At 34.9% G+C, this 25124-nt stretch overlaps 1 protein-coding gene and 1 non-coding gene across 12 annotated transcripts in view; both read left to right on the forward strand.

Moving 5' to 3' along the window:
- CCSER2 (coiled-coil serine rich protein 2) overlaps positions 1-25124 on the forward strand; it is a 189706-nt gene that overhangs the window by 60399 nt on the left and 104183 nt on the right. Inside the window, exon 1 of one of the 11 annotated variants that reach the window (XM_038534513.1) lies at positions 6776-6839. The exons of the other annotated variants lie outside the window; for them this stretch is intronic. The gene's annotated coding sequence lies outside the window, so the exon portion shown is untranslated. Of the gene's footprint in view, positions 1-6775; positions 6840-25124 lie in introns of those variants that run through there. 11 annotated transcript variants of the gene reach the window in all.
- Positions 20557-20663, forward strand: LOC119871662. The gene has a single exon (XR_005358734.1). It is a non-coding gene; the product is annotated as a U6 spliceosomal RNA (small nuclear RNA).

Below are 25124 nucleotides of genomic sequence, written 5' to 3' on the forward strand. Positions count from 1 at the left end.
TTTATTTTGCCTTGAGGTATATAGCTTTTTATTGGTCTCCCCACCTATACTGAAGTACTTTGGAAGGCAAGAACCGGTCCGTCTCCTTTTTTTTTTTTTAATTAAAGATTTTTATTTATCCATTCATGAGAGATACAGAGAGAGGCAGAGGAAGAAGCAGGCTCCCTGCGGGGAGCCCAATGTGGGACTTGATCCCAGGACCCTGGCGTCATGCCCGAGCCAAAGGTAGAAGCTCAACCACTGAGCCATCCAGGAGTCCCTGGACTATGTCTTATTCACTTTTCTTCCTATCTTGAGGTAGAACTTGCTATTGTGAAGTGAAATGAGTACCCTAGATAAGTGAAGTGCCAGTGATGTGAGTTACATATATAAACTTTTTAATTTACTTTTGTAAAATTTTCATTTTCTGGTATTTGTACCCCCCCACCCCCCACTCCCAGAGGTTTTACCATAGATTTTGCGTCACTATTAAGCTCCTTGTTATTTATGTTTAAATTCTATTGTTTAAGTTTAGAATAAAGTCTCAGATTTTGGCCTGTGGCCCATATGCTGTTTGCATGGCTAAACTTTTGACCTCATTCATGTTTGTCTTTTCTTCTTAATAGATTTAAGAATTAATAGATTTCTTGAGATCTTTCATCATTCATTCATATTTATAAGATGATGATAAGAGGTTGGGATAAATGGTATTGATAATATTTACAAATGATCCAGAGACCATTTGTACATAATAAAAAGTGACAGCGTATAGTACAAATGATTTTATTTTTCTTTGAACCCTTTGAGAGTAAATTGCCTACCTACTGCCCCATCACTCTCAGATTCTTTAATGAAAATTTCTGAGAAACAGGAACATTCTCCTATGTAACCATAGTATGACCTTTCAGATCGTGATACTAACATTAATACATGACTACTCTCTAATCTTCAGATGCCACTCAGGTTTTTCCAGTTGACTAATAATATCTTCTATTAGCAAAAGAGATCCACGTTAGAATCACATGTTGGTTTTGGTTGTTGTGGTCTTTCTTTAGTCTTCCGGCCAATGTGTAGCTGACTTCTGTGTCCTTTTCTGCTAGATCTGTCATTCTTTGAGCAGTTTTTGCTTTCTTGTACAAAACATTTCTAGTTTCGCCTTACACTTTTTCTGCCCTAGTCCTGTAATCAGCCATTTCTCTAAAAGCCTTGGTTCCTTTTAAGGGAAAATGCTGTTTTTGATGCCAAATTCTGGGAGCTAGGTATACTCCTGCTGTTGAAAAGCTGCTGCTTCCAGGCATCTTCAGTCGACCAAGAACTAGGGAATATAAATGTGTGTGTTGACTTTATACATACACATTTACACCAATATTTGTTTCTACATTATCTTTATGTATTGAAAACCATGAGTTCATATTAATACCTCCAATTCCAGTCCAATGCCACAGGGTTCATTATAGTTTTCCCTTTTCTATATATATATATACTTTTTTAATAATTTATTTTTTATTGGTGTTCAATTTGCCAACATACAGAATAACACCCAGTGCTCATCCCGTCAAGTGCCCCCCTCAGTGCCCGTCACCCATTCACCCCCACCCCCTGCCCTCCTCCCCTTCCACCACCCCTAGTTCGTTTCCCAGAGTTAGGAGTCTTTATGATTTGTGACCTCCCTTCTCTGATGCTGATATACCTGACTTCTGTTATCGTTAAAATATTTACTTATTTGATCTCTTCCCCTGTGTAATGGATTTCTATTCTTTGCCACCACTTCCTCTTTCCCATTTATATCTTTCTCATCCTACTTGGGCTCTGAAGCCCTAAGTGGGTCACCACCATGCATGGATAATGTCTCTATTCTGTTTGGGCTCTGACTTACTACATCAAGCCATCCCCCACATATTTCTGCTTAAATTCTCATATCTCATACCAGGCCAACCTCCAGCCTCAGATGCCCCCTTTTCACCCATCTTTACTCCTGATGTGCTCAACCCCTGATATGCTAGGCCAACCTGAGCATGGATACTCTTTTCACATTACTCAGGTTCCAATTCCCCATGTTCACTGCTGCTCTGTATGTATGTCTTCCTTAGCTTGCTCAGTCTCTGACTCCTCATGCCTCACTCCTCCACCCCCAATCCTACCTGCCCATTTGAAAGAATATTTATGAAGATGCTCTTGGACATCTTAATCTTAATAATACAGTGCAGTATAAACATTTCCAGATCTATACATGTATCTGTTTTATTATCAAAGCTAATGACAACAAATTCATAAAAATCATGGAAAATGCTTCTATATGTAGCAAATTTTATAGAATCTGTTTTATTTTATGTGATTAAAATGGAAATTTGGGTGTAGAAGTGCCAAGAGAGCTAAAAGCTTCATTTTTCAAACACTGGTTACATTCAAAGTTTGACGTGAACTGCTCTGATTTTTAGGAAATGTGAATTAGATTATCATAATGTTCAGTAAACTTATAATCAATGAGGAAAGTGCACAGTGTTTTGTGTTGGAAGGTTATTTGAGAATCTGGGATCAACTCAACCGTTAAGATTAAAGAGGCATTTATTGCAAAACTGTTTCAAAGAGGAAAAATAATATTTATTTGGAAAAAATATAGCACATATAATACTATCTTTGTTGTGTGTTGTAGCAGTAAAGAACTACATAATTGCTATTCTTTAAAAGAAGAATAGGATTCATTATTAAGGATGCTAGGCATTCTGATTTTTATTGTTTTTGTAATCAGATTCAGACTTTAATTAAAAACACATTTATAAATCTATAGGTGTATTAGTTTGTTCTTATTGCTGTGACAAGTCACCAAAAATCTTGATAGGTTAAAACAACACAAACTTATTGTACTGTTTTAGGACCCAGGCTCTCAGTGGACTGAAAAAAAAATGGTAGGCGAGGCAGTGTTCCTTTTGAAAGCTCTAGAGGAGAATTTCTTTCCTTGTCTTTCTAGCCCCAAGGCTGCACACATTGCTTGGCTCATAGCCCCTTCCATCTACGGAGCTACAATGGTAGGTTGAGTCTCACATCATGTTACTGTAACCTTGTCTCTCTTCCATATAAGGACCCTTGTGATTACGTTGGGCCCAATTGGATAATCCAGACTGTCCCTATTTTAAGGTCTCCTCCTTAGCAATAGTAATTCATTTGTAACCTTAGTTCTTCTTTGCCATGTAATCTAACATTCACAGGTTCCAGGGATTAAGATATGGACATCTTTGAGGGGGCCATTATGCTTCTGCATAACATGACTGGAGACATACTTTTGAGTTTTTAAAAAAATAATATGGTTATTAATTTAAAGAAATTATTCATTTGACGTTGATAAATTTAGCTCTTGTACTATAAATAAAATAGTTAAGTTTAAGCACAGTTTAGCAAAACTCATTTTTTTTCAGTTTAAGTTATTCTAAACTGATGGCATAGTTATTGAAGTGGCCTTCACCAAGGTCTGTCATCACTGAAGCTAATCATAGGTTTTATTAGCTGGAAATATTGGAATATTTTTATTCTTAGTATTTGCTATCTTCCAATAAGTGGAAATAACTCACAATAGCTTGTGTGTGTGTGTGTATGTGTATGTGTTTGTATTTTCTGTAAATTGACGTGGAATTTAAAGATTACTGATTTCTAAGAGAGGCAACTAAGAGGATAATGGAATTATTGGTCTGTTAGATATTTTCAATTCAATTTTTAGGAAGAATTGTTTATAGAAATGACTTGAATACAGTGTCCAGTACTGTAAAATAAGTGTAACACGAATTAGCACAGTGTATAATAGTCTTTATTTGCTAACAGTGCACATGATAAATGTGTCTATTTGATATTATTGATTGCTTTACATCAATAGCTGCCTTAAATAACGACAGATCTAGATTTCTTCTGAGATAAAAGCATTTTTTGTTATTTATTCATTTTTGTTTTGTTCCTGTGGACTATTTTCATTCCTTTGATTGTTTAATTGTCCTGCATTTCCATTGTGTTTCTGTTGACATGTATCTATTCAGCATGCTAAGTGTGCTGCACCATGATTTTTTATTTTTACAAATAAAGGAGGATGGGATTACTTTTTAACTCCCAGTTTTTGTTTTCTTGGACATTGGATCTACATATATTGTGACAATTTATACATTCTGAATTTTCATTTTAGACCTATTGGTCATACTGATCACAATGGAGATTGTATACTACCCTTTCCTACCCTTTATTATTCAGTTTTATGAGATTTTGCATTTGTTTTCATTCATCTTCTTGGCTTTTATATATAGAAAAATTAGATACTCTGGAATTGAGGACGTAGAGATCATTTACTCTTATCCACTCATTTTATAGGTAAGGATACTGAAACCTAGAAAAGCTAAGTCACACAATCCCTTAAGAAACACAGAGGAATTAAAACTTGGAATAAATTGGCTCCCAGTTTATTATCTCTACTGTACTATGTGGGACCATAAATTTATACTGGGTTTCTTTAAGGTAAAGAAGTAGATGTTTACCGTTGTATTCTGTTTTCTCTTTGTTATTAAATGTCTGCCTTTTGGAAAATTGTTTCTTTTCAGTCTTACTCGAGAATACCTTTTTTTGACAATCAAAACATTCAGATTAATTGCTTCTCCTCTTGTCTCTGCACCAAACTATAGCAGACTAGAATAAAAAGGGGAAAGACTAATCTATGGTTGGTTCATTCGTTTGTTCAGCATGTGTTTTTAATTTCCACTATGTGCTCTGTACTCTGGTTATGAGACATACATATTAATAGAGACAGTTACTGCCTCAACAGGAGCTTTAAGATCCAAATTAAGAGAGGAGATAAACTTAATTTTGACCATTAAAGGAAGATTCCATGTATGCTTTTAATTAATGCTTGCTAACTCATTTTGAGTTCAGAGTTTGGGGAAGTTTGTAAGGCACTTCAAAAAAAGCTTCTTTATGAGTTTAAAATGAAAAGAGAACAGTTTTTATTTTTTGCATTTAATTTCTGTGTTCTGTTTCTTTGGGATATATTAATAGGGGCCAGTAAAGCTGTAGCCTGCAGGTTGCCTATTTTTGTAAATAAAGTTTTATTGCAGTGCAACCATGCCTTTTAATTTACATATAGTATATGTCTGCTTTCATGCTGCTATGGCAGGATTGAATAGTTGCATCAGACTGTATTGCCCGCAAACCTAAAAAAAGTACAATTTGGTCATCTTTGTTTTTTTGTTTGTTTTGTTTTTTAAGATTTTATTTATTTATATATTTTAGGGATGGGGGTAGGGTGACAAGCAGACTCTGCACTGAGAGTAGCAGAGTCCGATGCGAGGCTCGATCCCATGACTCTGAGATTATGACCTGAGCTGAAATCGAGAGTTGGATGCTTGACTGACTGAACCATCCAGGCACCCCTACTATTTTGGCTTTTAAAAAAGTTTGTTGACTCCTGCTTTAGAATACTACAAAAAATTTTAAAGATTCAGAAATTAAATTTTCAAACTAAATGTAAGTCTGTGTAAACTCTTTAGGCATTCACTTTTATTTCTGTTGTCATTCCTAGCACCATTCTTTCTCTGGTCCTCATGAGTCCATCCAACATATTTGAGTGACTGTTAGGTGCAGGATATTGAGGATGTGTTGATCAGGGAGCTAGAGCTTTTATTTTAGTGGTGCTAGCGTCCTAATGAGGCAGATGTAGTTGTAATACTTAGCTTAGTAACTATCTTCAGTTATTAAGTGGGGAAAGATCTACAGAGGAGAATTGCAAAGTATGAAAGTATGTAATTGGAAAGCATGGTGTAGTGTGGGTGTTAGATAAGGCATTTTTTGGAAATGATATTTAGGTTAAGTTGCCCTAGGGCTAAAAGGGTATGCATAGTTACAAGTATGTTATGTGTTTTAGTAAACAGCATGTGGGAAGGCTTTGGGGCAGGAAGGGATTAAGGAATGTTTGAGGAACTATGAGAAGGCTACTTACTGTAGCTTGAGCACTGACACAGAAGGGAGGAGCGGCAGGAGAGGAGGCTATAAGTACAGAGCTCTTATGGAGCTCAAAGGATTTGATCTTTGTCCTAAAAATTAAAAGGGAATTCTGGGAGGATTTTAAGCTTGAAAGGGACATAATTTGATTTACATTTAAAAAATATTCTTTATGAAGATTGAATTAGAAGGGAACTAGAAAAGATGCTGGAAGTTATTGTTCCCGAAAGGATGGTAGTAGCTTGTGCTAAAGTGGAAAAATGGAGATCTAGAGAGATGGGTGATTTTGAAAACAGGTTTAGAGGGTACAGTTGGCAAAATTGCATTATTTGTTGAGTGTAGGGGAGAATAGTAGTGTTAACCTCCTCACTTTTAGAAATTCTGACTAATATTGTTGGTTCTATTCATTCTGCCAAAATTATCCTGAATTGTTGGTTTGACTTGTTATTTTTCTCTTAGTTTTCCCATTACTTATAATGTCAAATCTATACTCCTTTGACTGGTTCTTTGTGGGTTGTTATCATCTTATGCTGGTCTGTCTAGTTGCTTTTAACCTCCTGTTATGTTGGAGAATATACTTGAATATACTGGATATTTCATCATCTCTCATCACTCTTAGGTTTCTGGCACTAAATAAGGGCTTAATATATTCTTGTTGAAATTGGTGCTATAATGACAAGCCATTTAATTTGAGATAAATAGAAAAACTAAAGGTGCTGTTTAATACTACTCAGTATTTTCCCATTCATACTGTGACATAACCTATTTACAAAGTAAGTTTCTAAGGTACCACGTGTCATAATAGCAAGGTACAAGTAACTAAAAATGTGACATTAGCACAGACGTCATAGTGGAGGGACAGCTTACAGAAAGTTGAGACCGTCTTAATATAGGTAAATGAAAATTTCAAACTGATACTTTCAGCTATGCTGTGATAGAGAATACAGAATTTGAACACATAGAAGGATCCAACTCATTTTTTGTTTTTTGTTTTGTTTTTACAGATAAGGGGACAAAATGAGATGAGGAAACTAAATTTCTTTTAATTTATATATATTTTTTGTCAAACTAGTAAATCTTCCATTTGCATTTAATTATTGTTGTAGGTTCTTTTTTGACCTGTTAATGTAACTTTTATATATGAAAAAGTTTAAATTTAACAAATATAGTTGTGGTGACCCTTGAAACATATTTTTCTTCACTCTTTATTATTTCTTAGAGATTGTTTATTACAATCTGAAGTTAAATTTACTAGTTATGTATTGAACTTTTACTGTGTTCCAGGCATACTGTTAAGTGCTGAAGATACTGATACGGATAAGGCTGTCTTTGTCCTTAGTGAATACAAAGTCTAGTATGATTGGCAGATATAAGTAATCATAGTGTAATTTTATAACTGATATGCACGCTATGATTAGTATGCATGTGGTCTCAAAATAATGCAGAAGGGAGTTTTAACTCTGTGTGTTCAGGTTTCAGTGAGCTGAGTTTCAAAAAATGAATATAAAATTGACCAGTTGGCCAAGGAAAAGAGAGGGGTGAGCATTCATTTTAGGCATAGAAAGAGGCATATTAAACTCCCTTTGATGTAATGTGCAAAACAAAACAAAACAAAAATCTGATGCCCAGCTAAAAGTGAGCACTCACTAATGCTGTAAGTTGAATGGTTTTAAGGACAGAAAATTGAATCTCAAAGAAGGAAATTCAGAATACTGAAGGAGTTGGGGCCATTAAATACATTAATTTTTCCATCATCCAACAAGAGTACTACACTAAATCATTACTGCATTTGGCATTTCAATTTGTTAAACATTGTTATGATTTTCTTAAATCAACATTTTTAAATAGAACCTCCAAGGTGCTGGATGGTGAGTCAAAAGACCACAAGAGAAACAAAGAGAACTTTTCCACTCACAGGCCCTGGAGAAAGTATACTCCTTGCCTTGAGGCACCACATAGGAAGATCAAGGCAGAAAGAGTGAGGAACTGGGGCACATGCCTTTATTAGGGTCTGTGAGTTAGAGGGCTTTAGGGTTCCTGGGCTAAGGTGGATTGCCCAGTTAGACCCAGTCAAGGGTTTTGGTAAGCTTCTCAGGGGTTTTGCCTATGGGCCACACAAGGGGAAGGTGTTGGGAGGCAAGGAGCTTAAATTTGCTTGTGACTGTGAGCTGTTATCTAGGGTTTATACTTGCACAAGGGATTAAGATCAGTTTAAGGCCCTTGCTGACAGTTTGTTTGAAAAATGTATGCTGAGGCAGCAATATGATGGAATAGCTCAGCTAAACTGTCAACAAACATACATGTTAACTGAAATCTGCCACCCACCATGATAATCAGTGTGGCTAAAATTACTCATCTGAAACCTGCAAAGGCTAAAGTAAATTTTAAAAAGGTTTTAAGTCAAGCAGAACTTGACTTGGATTTTTCGCCCAGGTGTGCAGTGTATTATAAGATTGGCAGGGTAGGGGATCCCCGGGTGGCGCAGCGGTTTGGCGCCTGCCTTTGGCCCAGGGCACGATCCTGGAGACCTGGGATCGAATCCCACATCGGGCTCCCGGTGCATGGAGCCTGCTTCTCCCTCTGCCTGTGTCTGCGCCTCTCTCTCTCTCTCTGTGACTATCATAAATAAATAAAAAAAATTAAAAAAAAAAAAAAAGATTGGCAGGGTAGAGACAGTTATCCGCCTCCACCAGAAATACCACACAAGTCACATACTGACTCTCTTTCCTTTTCAGTTGGGAATGTGCTTATGTGTTGGCCTTTCTTTCAGCCCTGGGAAGTATCACAGAATGGAGGGAACAGATACTTAAACTATGAAGTTTTCAGGCAATGGGAATAGGATTGGATTTAAAACAGAAGAAACTGAAATAAGTCTTATTATAGAATTTAAAGAAACAGTGTATTATTAGTTTACTCTAGCTGTTTTAACAAATTACCACAAACCTAGTGTCTTAAAACAATACTCATTTATTATCTCATAGTTCTGTAGGTAGGAAGTCAGACACAGATCTCCATGGGATAAAATCAAGTTGTCAGCAGGGCTGTGTTCTTTTTGGAGGTTCTAGGGGAGAATCCTTTTTTTTTTTTTTTTTAACTTTTTCCATTTTAAGCAGCTGCCGTTTAATGATGCTTCCCTCCCCACTTTCTCCATCTTTAAAGCCAGCAACATTGCATCTCTTTGATCATTCTTCCTCTGCCTCTCTTCTGCCTTCCTCTGATTACAGTGGACCTATGTAGATAATCCAGGATAAAATCCCTATTTTAAGGTCAGCTCACTGGCAGCCATAATTCCACCTGCAACCTTAATTCCTCTTTTGCTGTGTAACCTAACATATTCACAGGGGTTATTCCAGGAATTATTCTCCTTATCAGGAAAATTATTTCATTTCTCTGGAATTCCTATTTTTATTGCAGTAGAATTCTTAAAAATATTTCATGAGAAATCATAATTTCAGCATGGAGATCCCAAAATGAAACAGTGAGTAGTCATTTGTCATCTGGAGCTCTTAGATTTGTGACCCTGTATACTGTGTTTATTTTTTTAAGGTGTTCCTGGGAATTAAGGTAGGTTTGTTCCTGGGAAGGATGGAAGAAAATCTAAGATAAGTGTGTCTTGAGAGCAAAAGAAATTTATAAAGCATTGAGCTATAGCTGAAGTCTTTTCTTTCTAGTTACATAATTCACAGGGAATACAATGATGGTCATTTAATTTTTTTTTTTTTAAGATTTTTGTGTCATTGTCTTTGTAAAGAATTTGAGTAGACATGTCAATAGAGCCTTGTTGTTCTAGTCTCTTAGTCTGGGAACAAGCTCTATTTTAAGGAAATTTCTTCTGTAAAATATTTGTATTGTAGTGATATTTTACAAGCTTATTTAAACTTGGTCACTGTCATCACCTCTGGCCATTTGAGTTTTCTTTGGGGTTAGACTGTCTTAACCTTTATTTCTGGAAGAGTCTTGTAGAAGTATTATATCTGAAATCGCTCTGAGCAGAAATTTTTCAGTGTTCTGATGGGAGTGAGAGAAAAGGAAAAACACTGCTTTAGAAGTTACTGGGGCTAAGTATTAGTTTGGATTTATTTATTTTTGCTCACTATATTTTGGGTATCTGTGATATTATTACAAACTAAAATTTTTCAAGCCTTCTTAAATGATCCATTATCCTTTTCAAATCTGGAAAATTTCCTTTTCTTTTTTTTACTATTTTATCCCTTCCATTGTTTCTGTGCCCTTTTCCTAGAACTTCTAATAGTTGATTATTATATCCTGTTTCTCTATTTCTGCTCATTCTTCATTCATTTTTTTAACTTTTTTTTTCTTTTGTCCTTTATCCTTCTGAGGGTAGTCTTCTAGAGTCTTATCTTCTGGCTCTTCTGTTAAGTTTTATTTAGATCAGGCAGTTACTTAATTTTTTATACAAAGTTTCAGACATAGTCAAACCTAGAGAGAAGAGCCAAGGGGGTTCACTATATCAGGTATTCAACTTAAAGGATGATCAAAATCATGGCCTTTTTTCACTTACATCTGTATTTACCCACTCCTCTCCCCAAATGGGGTTGAGTGAGTCTTACACACATCATGATTTATGTGGTAATGTAATATAAAATATTTACATGTAAATGTACATTTGTACATTTATATGTAGGTATTTCAGTATGCCTTAATAATTAGTTATTTCTGAATGTTTTACTAATAGATAAGGACTCTTATTCAGACATAGCTAAATTTCATTATTGTACCTCTAAAAATTAAGTCATTTCTTAATATCATTAAGATCCCAGTAAATGTTCAATTTTTAGTAAACTTTTGAGTTTTAGATTTATAAAATTATTGCTGATATACCTGTATATCCCACATCTCCTATTCCCTTTTTAGCATATTACATTAATATGACATATTTGTCACATTAATGAACCAATATTGATATCTCATTAGTCAGTCCATATTATTTAGATATTCTTCATTTTCCCCTCCTTTCTCTGTTCTATGATTCCTTCCAGGATACTGTATTAGAATTAGTAGTCATGTCTCCTTTAGACCCCTCTTGGTTGTGACAGTCTCAGACTTTCCTTGATTTTGATGACCTTGAAAGAAGAATTTTGAAGAATACTAGTAGTCAGATATTTTCTAGAATGTTGCCTGACTGGGATTTATTTCATGCTTTCCTTATGATTAGATTGGGGAAATATGTTTTTGGATAGAAGACCAAGATGGAAAGGGACTTCTCTCATTTGTCACTTGCTTATTTATTCCATCATTTCTTTACATTAGTATGGACTTATATATTTTATACTTTTGGTTCTAATTTGTACCTGTATCATTGTATTTTTTTTGTGACTTTGGCTTTGGGTAACTTTTTCTGTTTTTAAACTTTCTGGCATTACAAGATGTTCCAAACTCCCCTTGTATTTTTTTCTGCCTCAGTATTAGAATCAGCCCTTTCTCCAAAGAGCCTTAGATTCATTCTTTCTTTCTTTCTTTCTTTCTTTCTTTCTTTCTTTCTTTCTTTCTTTCTTTCTTTCTTTCTTTCTTTCTTTGTTTCTTTTTTTTTTTTTTAGATTTATTTATTTTAGAAAGTGCATGAGCAGGGGGAGGGACAGAAGGTAAGAGTCCCAAGTAGACTCCCTGCTGAGCATGGAGCCCAGCGTGGGGGGCTTGATATCAGGATTCTGAGACATGACCTGAGCTGAAATCAAAGATCAGACACTCAACCAGCTGAGCTACCTGGGCACCCAAAGAGCCTGCTTCTAATTGGATAATTGTATTAGAAATGAAAATTTGCATCTGAGGTGTGTGGCAATGAAGGTTTGGGTTCTAGATTTTGTCAGCTGAAAGAGGAGATATATGTGTGCTAACCTGTATATATACACCTATCTATAAATATTTCTGTATGTAACCATTTACATTTTGAGCTAAACATGATTTCACATTACCATGCACATTACGATGTGCATCATTCTTGCTTTTTCCCCTAGCTTGTTTGAAACCTCCCACTCCAAGAGAAAGAAAACTGCTTACCTTCAATCATCCATTTGTATAATAATTCAATTCTAGTATATATGTATAGTCATTTCAGAGTTGTTAATTTATACCTCTACAGGAAACACCTTTATCAACTAGAGTACAGTGCTTATAGAATTTCATAGCCTTTAGTCTTAGACTCCGTTTCTGAAGTTACTTAGGTCAGCACCTTATACCACTCATCCCCTTCAGTGAGTTGTTTCATACACTTGTAATAAATACATTTAGATGTTTGTTACATTCTATACTTCCTCCAGAGATCCTGACTCCTGAAAGAATTTTAAATAAATTTGGATGCATTAAGGTTTACTCCTTGTGCTGTAAAGTTCAGTGGATTTGGACAAATGCTTTATGTTTTGTATTCACCATTGCAGTATCATAAAGAGTAATTTCACCATCCTAAAATGTTCCCTATACTTCATCTGTTTACTCCTCTCCGCAGTGAGCCCCTGGCAAACACTGATCAATCTCTGTAATTTTGCCTTTTAAAGAATGTCATATAATTAAAATCATACAATATATAGCTTTTTCATACTGGCAATATGCATTAAAGATTCACGCATGCCTCTTTGTGGCTTGATACCTCATTTTTTAAACTGATAAATTATATTACATTGTATGAATGTACCACAGTTTGTTTATCCATTCATCTATCAAAGGAAATGTTGCTTGCTTCCAGTTTTTGGCTATTATCAATAAAGCTGCCATAAATATCCACATGTAGGTATTTCTGGGAACAGATGTTTCTTTAAATCACTTGGGAAAATACCAAGGAGTGCAGTTGCTTGATCATATGGTAAGGCTATGTTTAAAAGCCTTATTTGAAAGAAATTGTCCAATTATTTTACAAAGTAGCTGTACAAAATTGCATTCCCACTAACAGAGTTCCAGTTGCTCTGCATTCTTATCAGCAGTTGTTATTGTCAGTGTTTTGAATTTTAGGCATTTTATAGGTGTCCAGTGGTATCTCATTGTTTTTAAAATTGCAATTCCCTAATAATAATGCTGAGCATCTTTTCATATGCTTATTTGTCATCTATATATCTTTGGTAAAGTGTCAGTTTAGATCCATTGCCCATTTTTTAATTGACTTGTTTTCTTATTGTTGAGTTTTAAGAATTCTCTGTATATTTTGGATATAAATCTTTTATCAGATATATGTTTTACAAATATTTTCTCCTAGTTTGTGCCTTGTCTTTTCATTCTCTTAAAAGTGTCTTTCACAGAGCAGAAGTTTTAATAAATTCCAGCTTATCAGTGTTTTCTTTCAAAGATAATGCTATTGGTATTGTAATTAAAAATCATTATTAAACCCAACCAAGGTCATGTAGGTTTTCTACTTTAAGAAGTTTTATAGTCTTGTACTTTACATTTTTGTCTGTGATCCATTTTGAGTTAATTTCTGTTTAATACTTGTATTTGGGTTAATTTTCTTTCATATAATTTTTTTTTTAATTTTTTTTTATTTTTTTTTATTTTTTTTTTTATTTATTTATGATAGGCACACAGTGAGAGAGAGAGAGGCAGAGACACAGGCAGAGGGAGAAGCAGGCTCCATGCACCGGGAGCCCGATGTGGGATTCGATCCCGGGTCTCCAGGATCGCGCCCTGGGCCAAAGGCAGGCGCCAAACCGCTGCGCCACCCAGGGATCCCCTCTTTCATATAATTTTAAGAGTTGCAGCACAGTTTGTTGAAAAGACTGTCCTTTCTATGTTGAATTGTCCCTCCCTCTTTGTCGGAATCAGTTGAGTATATTTGTGTGGGTCTACTTCTGAGTTTTATTTTGTTGATCTGTGTGTCTATTCTTTAGCCAATAACATGCTGTATTATTGTGTGGTTTTGTTTTACAGTAAGTAAGTCTTGTGTTGTGTAACAAAGAATTCAGCTGGCTTTTGTATACAGTTTGTGCATGGGAACCAGTGTACACCTTTGGAATTTCACAAGTGGTAGGAGTGTTTTGTTCATGATGGCCTTGATAGTTAATGCTAATGAGGTGACTCAGGATGGGGGTAAACAATACAAGAAAAACCACACCAGTGATTATAGGGTTAGGCCATTTAGCCATGTGGTATTAGTCTGACCTCTGAGGAGCAGAGGAAGTGGGCTGGAGATTAACTTTAGTATATGGCCAGTAATTTGATCAGTTGTATCTCTCTAATGAAACTTCAATAAAAACTTTGGACACTGAATCACAGATGAGCATCCCTGGCTACCAATATTCTGCATATTGTTAATCATCACTATACCAAGGAAATGACCTCTTTTGACTCCACAGAGAGAGAACTACAGAAGCTTTGCATTTGGGATCATCCCAGACTTTGCTCTATGTGTCTCTTCTTTTGGCTGGGCATGATTTATACACTTTTGCTGTAATAAAACTGTAATTGTAAACTATATTGCCTTCCTGAATTATGTGAGTTGTTCTAGTGAATCATTGAACCTGAGGGAGTACTGGGAACCTCTGGATTTGTAGCCAGCCGATTATTCTAGGGCTGGGGAACCCGTGAGTTTTAGCTGGCAGTGTCTGAATTAAGGTCAGCCTTTGGAAGACTATACTTTTAACCTATGAAGTTTGTTTTAACTCTGATTAGCTAGCATGAAAAGACATTGGAGTTTGTGTCATTACCCTGACTCACTGAAACCTGTAGTTTGAGAAGAGAAAGGATGAAGGGGCAAAAGAGTGAGGAATTTTTTATTTTTCAGTGGCTATATATATTCACTCATGATATGAAACTGCAGCTGTGCTGTGATCCATCAGTAAAGGCAAAAGTTATGGAATGGAATTTAGAAATGATGATAGATTCAACTCCCAATGAGATGGCTCACAGATACATACGTAAGAAAGAAACTAAACATACAATTCCCTGATTACTGTTATATGTAATGGCTAAAATGAAAGTAATGTAGAGTTCTGGAGCTGATTCTGATGCTGAGCTTAGATTTCAGTCCGTTTGAACTACAATCAGTAGTCTTGAAGCCACCTGCAATGGGAACAATTATCCTAGGACAACAGACAGCATTGCTATGACCCCTGGTTACTGGAAAATTAGTCCTGTTGGAGGGAGGGAAAAACCAAGAAACTTCTGAAACCAGTGGTTATAGGGCCAAGGGGTTGTCTCATTTTGTGGATCTGTTCATCGTTAGTTTCTTGAAGAATTTTTACTGAAATGGGTTGGACTAATTTAGGGGTAGTATCTTTGGTTTTGAATGCTATAGAGTGGAAGAGAATGCTTGGGTGATATAGAACCCACAGCTCACTATGTAACAGTCACAAATTGCAATATACAGTGGGTGATTCCCAAGGGAGCAGGTATCCTGGTAGACTGGATAAAAGCTCCTGTGAAGTTTGTTCACATGAGAAGAGAGAAAGTCTTTCCTCTATAAATGCCTACTGGAAAACCCCAGATGAAGTGCCTGTATACCTTACAGCAAGCCCTGCTGGACTCTCTTTATGGTGATTGGGATAATCATCTACTGAATGTATATCTCTTACCCAGATTATGGTACCTGCTAGGAGTAAGGGGGCCCTGTTTACATGGGCATCGCGTGTAAACATGCTGTAAATCCAAGCAGCTGTTCAAGAACCTTTGTTGTACTTGCTGTCTCGGTTTCCCTTATAGCTATTAAAGTCTCTAAAAACAAAGAAGAATCATTAATAAGAAAGGATGAGAAGACAGAAGGGGAGAGCCTGGAGACTTGTCCTTTCAGGGTGGATGTTTATTAGAAATGGGATGAATGTATCGAACATTGAGGAGGTTGAAGCAGAGTTGCCAGTCTAATACTATTGAACATTGAGTGTACCAGTGGGAGCCAGTGCTGGTTCCACGACCTTAAAAGGCCCTAAATAAGGCCACTCTCTATATATCCCAGTTTGGAAGAATGTAAAAGGTGAAAGGCAAAGATGCAAATGACCTGGAATCCCCTGGGACAGTGGTCTGGTAGATAAGTCAAAATGAAGATTGAAGTAGGGTCTGGGTCCCTTGGCTCCTAACACTTCCCCTCAGGGGACCTAAGGCCTTATATACACAAATAGGTAAAATGATGACTGGGTTTAAACAAGCCCTTTCTGGTACTCCTTAGCAGGAGCCGCGTATACTTCGGTATCAAAACTTGTAAATGATGTCCTAACTGTGGCTACTTTTAGACTGTGAGACTATAGTAATGTATGGATTGATGAGAAACTGGAGTGTTTAAATAAGCTTTATGTGAAATGATTGATTTCCTTTTCCTGAATGCTTTATGCAAAATAATATCATGCCTTACCTCATATTGTAAAACCAGAACTGCTTGGTGAGGCCTTAAATGAGAGAGGCTACTATTGGGGATGCAACAGTTGATGGGATTCTCCTGTTCTGTGAAAAATTCTACCACTGACAATATAATTATTGAAAACAGTTTGAGGACTTTTTTCCCTTTTTTTCCTACTTGAAATAGTTTCTCCCTGAGTGGTTAGTCCATGAACTTGATACATAGTTGGGTTTGTGTGTATAGTTCTACTTTGGATTTTTAGGGACTCATTTAAGCATTATTTATAATTGTGAGAAGATTGGAAACAGCCCAAATATCCAAATAGTATCTATTTTACATAAGAGCATAATATTATGGAGGCTAAGTAGTGGAAAGGATATGAATATATTTGTTTTTGTTTGAAATTTTTTAACTTACTTTTTTGTTACTTCAGTGATTTTAGAAAAAGTAAGCAAATATTGTGTATATTTACTTCCTTTCAATTTCTAAGCATATGTATTACGCTTTTATTGTTACAAGCAAATCTTTAATAAATAGCCTTGTCTTTCTGTATTTTGGGGGATAGATACTTAGAATTGTGATGTTGGACCAAAGGTTAAATGTGCAAGTAATTTTGTAAGATATTTGAGCAATAATTTTTAATTTCCAAAAGCTTTTTTTCCCCTTAGGTGAAATTCACATAACATAAATTTGACCATATTAAAACAAACATCTCAGTGACAGTACATTTGCAATATTGTGCAACCACCACTCTTGTCTAGTTTCAAGATGTTTTCATCACACGAAAGTAAACCTCCTACCCATTAAGTATTTACTTCCCATCTGCCCCTCCCCATCCTCTAGAAGCTTCCACTCTGCTTTCTGTATGTTAAATTTATCTATTTTGGATATTTAATATAAACAGAATCATATAATATGTGACCTTTTGTGTCTGGCTTCCTTTATTGCCAAGATGTTTTTGAGGATCATCCACATTGTAGCATGTATTGGTAGTATATTCTTTTTTAAAGCTGATTAATATCCATTATATATACATTCCATTCACCCGTTGATGGACACAGGGGTTAATTCTGTCTTTTGGCTATTGTGAATAGTGCAGATATGAACATGCATGTACATGTTTTTCTTTGAGTACCTGCTTTAATTTTGAGGGGCATGTACTTTGTACTAATTCTGTGTTTAATTTTTTGAAGAACTGCCAAACTTTTTATAGCAGCTGAATCATTTTATAAACCACCAGGAATGTATAAAGCTTTCAGTTTTCTATGTCCTTGACAATAGTTGTTTTCTGTTTTTTTCCTTTATTTTTTTTACCTTAAACATTTTTTTTTTAAATTAAAGCCATCTTACTAGATGCTAAGTGGTATTTATTGTGGTTTGTATTTACATTTCCCAAATGAATAGTGATGTGTTAAGCATCTTTTCATGTGTTTGCTGGCTATTTATATATCTTTTTTCAGAGAAATGTGTATTTAAGTCCTTTACCCATTTTTTTAAAAAATGGTGCTTGTGTTTTTAATATATTCTGGATACTAGACACTTATCAGATGCACAATTTGCAAATATTTTCTCCTGTCATATAGGTTGTCTTTCCACTTTATTGATAATATCCTATGATATACAATTTTAATGAAGTCCAGTTTAATTTCGATGAAATCCAATTTATATTTTCTTTCATTGCTTTTGCTCTTAGTGTCATATCTTAGAAATGCAAAATCCAAAGTTACAAAGATTTACCTCTATGTTTTCTTCTAAACTTAACATGGTTTTAGTTCTTACATTTAGTTTGTTGACCCACTTAATTTTGTACAGATTATATGGTGTGAAGTAATGGTCCTTTAAAAAGGAATGGAGTACACATACAGGCTATAATGTGGATGATCCTCAACTTCCTTCTTTTGCACGTGGGTATTTACCCTCTCTCAGCACCATTTTTAAAAAATATTTTATTTATTTATTCATGAGAGACACACAGAGAGAGGCAGACACAGAGGCAGAGACACAAGCAGAGGGAGAAGCAGGCTCCCTGCAGGGAGCCTGATGTGGGACTCTATCCCAGTACTCCAGGATCATGCCCTGGGCCAAAGGCAGATGCTAAACTGCTGAGCCACCCAGGGATCCCCTCTCAGCACCATTTGTTGAGGAGAGGACTCTTTCCTTATTGAGGGATATTGGTACCCTTGTCAAAAATCAGTTGGCCAGAGATGTATACATTTATTTCTGTTCTCTCAGTTCTATTCTGTTGATTTGTATGTCTGTCATTTTGTCAGTATCACACTGTTTTGAATACTGTAGTAATCTGAAATCACATGTTTTTGATTAATCACAAAGATAAATCTTAAAAGAAGGAAGTATGAGTCTTTCAAATTTGTTTTATTTTTGAATATTGTTTTGATACTTGGGGCATCTCACATTTTCATTTGAATTTTAGAATCTGTTTTTCCATTTCTACAACAAAAGCCATTTGAATTTTGAAAGAGATTTCATTGAATCTATAGATTGATTAGTAGCTATTTTAATGTCAGTTCTTAGTTTATGAGCACAAATGTCTTTTCATTTATCTAGGATATCTAGGATATCTATCCTTTTTAATTTCTTTCAGCAATATTTTGTACTTTTCAGCATATCAGTCTTTTACTTCTTTGGCTAAACTTATTCTAGACATTTGTTTGTTTGTTTTTTGTGTGCCATTGTTATGGAATTGTTTTCTTAAATTTTTTGGATTGTTCCTCTTGGTGTATAGAAAAAAATAGGGGTTGATTTTTCAGTGTTGATATTGTACCCTGCAACGTTTTGCTGAGTTTATTATTAGCTCTAGTAGTTCTTTAGTGGATGTGATACATATATATATATATATATATATATCATCCCAAAAATATATATGATATATATGTCAGATATATTATATGATACATATATGTAAATGATATATATAAGTAAAATCATGTCACATATATGGAAGTGATACATATTTATATGTAAAAAATCATGTCATCTGTGAAAAGAGATAGCTTTACTTTTCCAATTCAGATGCCTTTTAATTTAATTTTCTTGTGTAATTGTTTAGGCTAGAACCTTTAGAACATTGCTAAATAGCAGTGGTAAAAGCATACATCCTTTTTTGCTTCTGATTTTAGGAAAATAAACTTAAATAAACAGTCTTACTATCGAGTGTGTTAGGTGTGGATTTTTTATAAAGGTCCTTTATCATATTGAAAAAATTTCCATTATATTTCTGTATATTCTACTTTTCTGAATATTTTTGTTATGAAAGAATGATCAATTTTGTTGAATGCTATTTCTGCATTATTTGAGGTGATGCGGTTTTTTCCTTTCCTTCTATTAATGTGATATGTTATATTGGTTGATTTTCATATATGTAAGTATCCTTATATTCTTGGGATAAATCCCAGGCCTAAAATCTTTTTGCTATGGTGATTGGTTGAGTTTATTAGAATATATTTGTATTTTTATATCCATCTCGCAAGGATATTGGTTTATAGTTTTCTTGTAGTGTTTTTGTCTGGCATTTGTATTAGGGTAATTCTGGGCTCATGGAATGAGTTAGGAAATGTTATATTTTTTTGGAAAGTTTGAAAGGGAATGGTGTTAATTCTTTAAATTTTTGGTAGCATTCACGAGTTAAGCCATCTGATTTGGTAGTTTTTTTATTGGGAGATTTGTGAAGACTGATCATGTCTCTTGTTCTAAGTTTGTTCAGATTTTCTATTTTTTCTTGAGTCATTTTGGTACTTTCTATGTATCTACAAGTTTGTCCATTTATCTTAATTGTCTAATTTGTATACTGTTGTTCATAGTGTTCATAATATGCTCTTAAAATCCTTTTTGTTTTAGTAAGATTGGTAGTAATGTCCCCATTTTTGCTTCTGATTTTAGTTATTTTTGTTTTGTCTTTCTTTTTTTTGTCAGTCTAATTAATGGTTTGTTAGTATGGTTATTTTGCTTTACAAATAACCAACTTTTGGTTTCATTGATTTTTCTCTGTTTTCTGTTTTATTTTGTTCTGCACTAATCTTTCTCTTTTTTTTCCTCTGCTAATTTTGGGGTTTAGTTTTCTATTATCTTTCTAGATCCATACGCTGTAGTTAGATTATTGATTTTTATATTTTTATTCTCTTTTAAAAATTTATTTATTTATTTATTTTTATTATCTTCTTAAGGTAGGCATTTGCTGCAAAAAAATTCACTTTGAGCTCTGTTTTTTAGCTCCATCCCATAAGTTTTGGTATTTTATATTTTTGCTCTGATTTTTCTCTAAGTATTTTCTGATTTCTTCTTTGATTTTTCTTTGATCAGTTGAATAAGGAATATGTTGTTGAGTGCTTGCTTCAGCAGCACATACATTAAAATTGGAGCGATATGGAGAAGATTAGCATGGCCCCTACACAAAGATAACATGCAAGTTTGTGAAACATTCCGTATTTTTAGTAAAAAAAACTGTTGTAAAGTTCTTAACAAAATGCTTTGTTCAATCTCCATGTGTGTGAACTTTGCAGGTTTCTTTCTCTTATAATTTGTAATTTTATTACATTTGGACCAAGAAGATTTTCTTATGATTTCAGTTTTTAAAGAGTGATTGAGGATTATTTTGTGAAGAACATGTATCTTGGAGGAGAAAATGCCCTATGCACATGAAAATGTGTATTCTGCTTTTATAGGGTAAATTATTTTGTGTGTATACATATATATGTATGTTTATATAATTGAATTTTTATATATAACATGTAACATATATAAAAGTTATATATTTATAATAATTTGTATAAATATGTTGTATATATTTAAATATTATATATCTGTGTCTATACCTATATGTATACTTATCTTTCAGGTCCAGTTGGTTTATAGTATTGTTCAAGTTCTCTAGTTCCTTAACAATCTTCTGTCCAGATATTCTCTTCATTATTGAAAATGTATTATTGACATTTAAAGATATTATTGTAAAACCCTATTTCTCCCTTCAAATTTGTCAATCTTTGCTTTATATATTTTGCTCTGTTGATTGCTTCATACATGTCTGTAATTATACTTTCTTGATTAATTGATCTATTACCAATATAGAATATCTTTTTTTGTTTCTTGTAGTGATTCTTGACTTACAGTATTTTATCTGATATTAATGTAGCCACTCCAGCTGTCTTCTGGTTCCTGTTTGCATGTAACATATTTTTCATCCTTTTACTTTTTTTTCTCCTTGTCTATTTTTTTATAATAAATTTATTTTTTATTGGTGTTCAATTTACCAACATACAGAATAACACCCAGTGCTCATCCCGTCAAGTGCCCCGCTCCGTGCCCGTCACCCATTCACCCCCACCCCCCGCCCTCCTCCCCTTCCACCACCCCTAGTTCGTTTCCCAGAGTTAGGAGTCTTTATGTTCTATCTCCCTTTCTGATATTTCCCACACATTTCTTCTCCCTTCCCTTCTATTCCCTTTCACTATTATTTATATTCCCCAAATGAATGAGAACATACACTGTTTGTCCTTCTCCGATTGACTTACTTCACTCAGCATAATACCCTCCAGTTCCATCCAGGTTGAAGCAAATGGTGGGTATTTTTCGTTTCTAATGGCTGAGGAATATTCCATTGTATACATAAACCACATCTTCTTTATCCATTCATCTTTCGATGGACACCGAAGCTCCTTCCACAGTTTGGCTATTGTGGACATTGCTGCTATAAACATCGGGGTGCAGGTGTCTCGGCGTTTCATTGTATCTGAATCTTTGGGGTAAATCCCCAACAGTGCAATTGCTGGGTTGTAGGGCAGGTCTATTTTTAACTCGTTGAGGAACCTCCAGTTTTCCAGAGTGGCTGCTGCACCATTTCACATTCCCACCAACAGTGTAAGAGGGTTCCCTTTTCTCCGCATCCTCTCCAACATTTGTGGCTTCCTGCCTTGTTAATTTTCCCCATTCTTGGGGATCCCTGGGTGGCGCAGCGGTTTGGCGCCTGCCTTTGGCCCGGGGCACGATCCTGGAGACCCGGGATCGAATCCCACGTCAGGCTCCCGGTGCATGGGGCCTGCTTCTCCCTCTGCCTGTGTCTCTGCCTCTCTCTCTCTCTCTCTGTGTGACTACCATAAATTAAAAAAAAAAAATTTTTTTCCCCCATTCTCACTGGTGTGAGGTGATATCTCATTGTGGTTTTGATTGTATTTCCCTGATGGCAAGTGATGTAGAGCATTTTCTCATGTGCATGTTGGCCATGTCTATGTCTTCCTCTGTGAGATTTCTGTTCATGTCTTTTGCCCATTTCATGATTGGATTGTTTGTTTCTTTGCTGTTGAGTTTAATAAGTTCTTTATAGATCTTGGAAACTAGCCCTTTATCTGATACGTCATTTGCAAATCTCTTCTCCCATTCTGTAGGTTGTCTTTGAGTTTTGTTGACTGTATCCTTTGCTGTGCAAAAGCTTCTTATCTTGATGAAGTCCCAATAGTTCATTTTTGCTTTTGTTTCTTTTGCCTTCCTGGATGTATCTTGCAAGAATTTACTGTGGCTGAGTTCAAAAAGAGAGTTAGAACAAATTATTTTAAGATTTGTGTGGAATCAGAAAAGACCCTGAATAGCCAGGGGAATTTTAAAAAAGAAAACCGTATCTGAGGGCATCACAGTGCCAGATTTCAGGTTGTACTACAAAGCTGTGGTCATCAAGACAGTGTGGTACTGGCACAAAAACAGACACATAGATCAATGGAACAGAATAGAGAACCCAGAAGTGGACCCTGAACTTTATGGGCAACTAATATTCAATAAAGGAGGAAAGACTATCCATTGGAAGAAAGACAGTCTCTTCAATAAATGGTGCTGGGAAAATTGGACATCCACATGCAGAAGAATGAAACTAGACCACTCTCTTTCACCAAACACAAAGATAAACTCAAAATGGATGAAAGATCTAAATGTGAGACAAGATTCCTTCATCCTTTTACCTTTAACCTATATGTGTCTTTAGATACAATGTGAGTCTAAGGTGACTATATTGACTATAGAGTTGGAATTTAAAAAAAAATTTTTAACCACACTGATAGTCTCTGTGTGGTTTAAACTATTTGGAGTATTTAATCCATTTACATTTACAGTTGTCACAGATAAAGAATGATTTTGTTATTTCATTTTGCTATTTTATTTCTGCATGTCTTGTACTTTTGCTTATTTTCCTCAATTGCTACTTTTTTGAGTTTAATTGATTTTTTTGCAATATATCATTTTAATTCTCTTCTAATTTTAAAAATTTTATCTAAAATATTTTTTGTGTTACTTAGGAATTAAGATGAAAATCCTCAATTTATGACAATGTAGTTTGAATTGATACAAACTTAACTTCAGTAGTATATAAAAACTCTGCTCCTATACAATTTTGTTCCCCTTTTCTTCATGTTATTGTCACAGATTATATCATAATACATTGTATACCCATTAACATTTAATTCTTGTTTTATGTATTTGTCCCTTAGCAATCTTTGTAAGGCAAGCCTACTAGTTACAAATTTTGCTTTTTGTTTTTACTTTGTGAATAACGTGTTCACTGTTTTTTTTTTTTTTTTTTTTTTAATGTGTAATCTCGTAATTTCTCCTTCATTTTTGAAGGATAGGTTTCCTGGATAGAGAACTCTTAGTTTTCTTTCAGCACTTTGAAAATGCCATTCCATAGGCTTTTGGCTTCCATGCTTTGTGATAAGAACTTGGTTCTTAATCTTACTGTGGATCCCTTGCACATAGTGCATTGCTTTCCTCTTGGTGCTTTACATCTTTTCACTTTATCTTTGCCTTTTGACAATTCAATTGCAATATGTATTGATGTGCTGTCTGCATTTATTCTTTTTGTAATTCAGTTTGCTTATTTAATATCTAAATTCCTGTCTTTTTTCATTTGAGAAGTTTTTGGCTATTATTTTTTCAGATATTCTTTATGCCTGTTTTTTCATTCTCTTCTCTTTCTGAAGTTCTTATCATGCATATTTTGAAGTGCCTCTACTGTGTCTTTGGAAATCTCTTAGGCTTTAAAATTTTTTTTTTCATTTGAATTCAATTTAGTTAACATCTAGTATATTACTAGTTTTTGGGGTGGAATTTAGTGATTCATCAGTTACATATAACACTCAGTCCTCATTACATCAAGTGCCCTCCTTTAATGTCCATCACCCAATTACTGCATTCTCCCACCCTCCTCCCCTCCAGAAGCCCTCAGTTTGTTTCCTGTAGTTAAGAGTCTTTTATGATTTGCCTCCCTCTCTGTTTTCATCTTATTTTATTTTTCCTTCCCTTCCCCTATGTTCCCTTTCCCTTCCCTCCCCCTACATTTTGTTTCCTAAGTTCCACATATAAGTGAAATCATACAGTATTTGTCTTTCTCTGACTTATTTCACTTAGCACAATAACCTCTCATTCCATCCCTGTCATTGCAAATGGCAAAATTTCATTCTTTTTGAAGGCTAATATTTCATTGTATATATGATGTATATATATGATGTATATATAATGTAAATATGTGTATAGATAATGTGTATATATTATATATGTGTGTGTGTGTGTATATATATATATATATGTATATATATATATATATATATGCCATAACTTTTTTATCCATTCATCTGTTGATGGACATGTGGGCTCTTTCCATATTTTGGCTATTGTGGACATTGTTGCTTTAAACATTGTGGTGCCTGTGCCCCTTTGAATCACTATATTTGTGCCCTTTGGATAAATACCCAGTGGTGCAATTGCTGGGTCATAGGGTAGCTGTATTTTTAACTTTTTTGAGGAACCTCCATACTCATTTCCAGAGTGGCTGTACCAGTTTGCATTCCCACCAACAGGGTAAGAGGCTTCCTCTTTCTCTGCATCCTCGCCAATATCTGTCATTTCCTGACTTGTT

This window comes from Canis lupus, chromosome 4, assembly GCF_011100685.1.
Source record: "Canis lupus familiaris isolate Mischka breed German Shepherd chromosome 4, alternate assembly UU_Cfam_GSD_1.0, whole genome shotgun sequence".
NCBI lineage: Eukaryota > Metazoa > Chordata > Mammalia > Carnivora > Canidae > Canis > Canis lupus.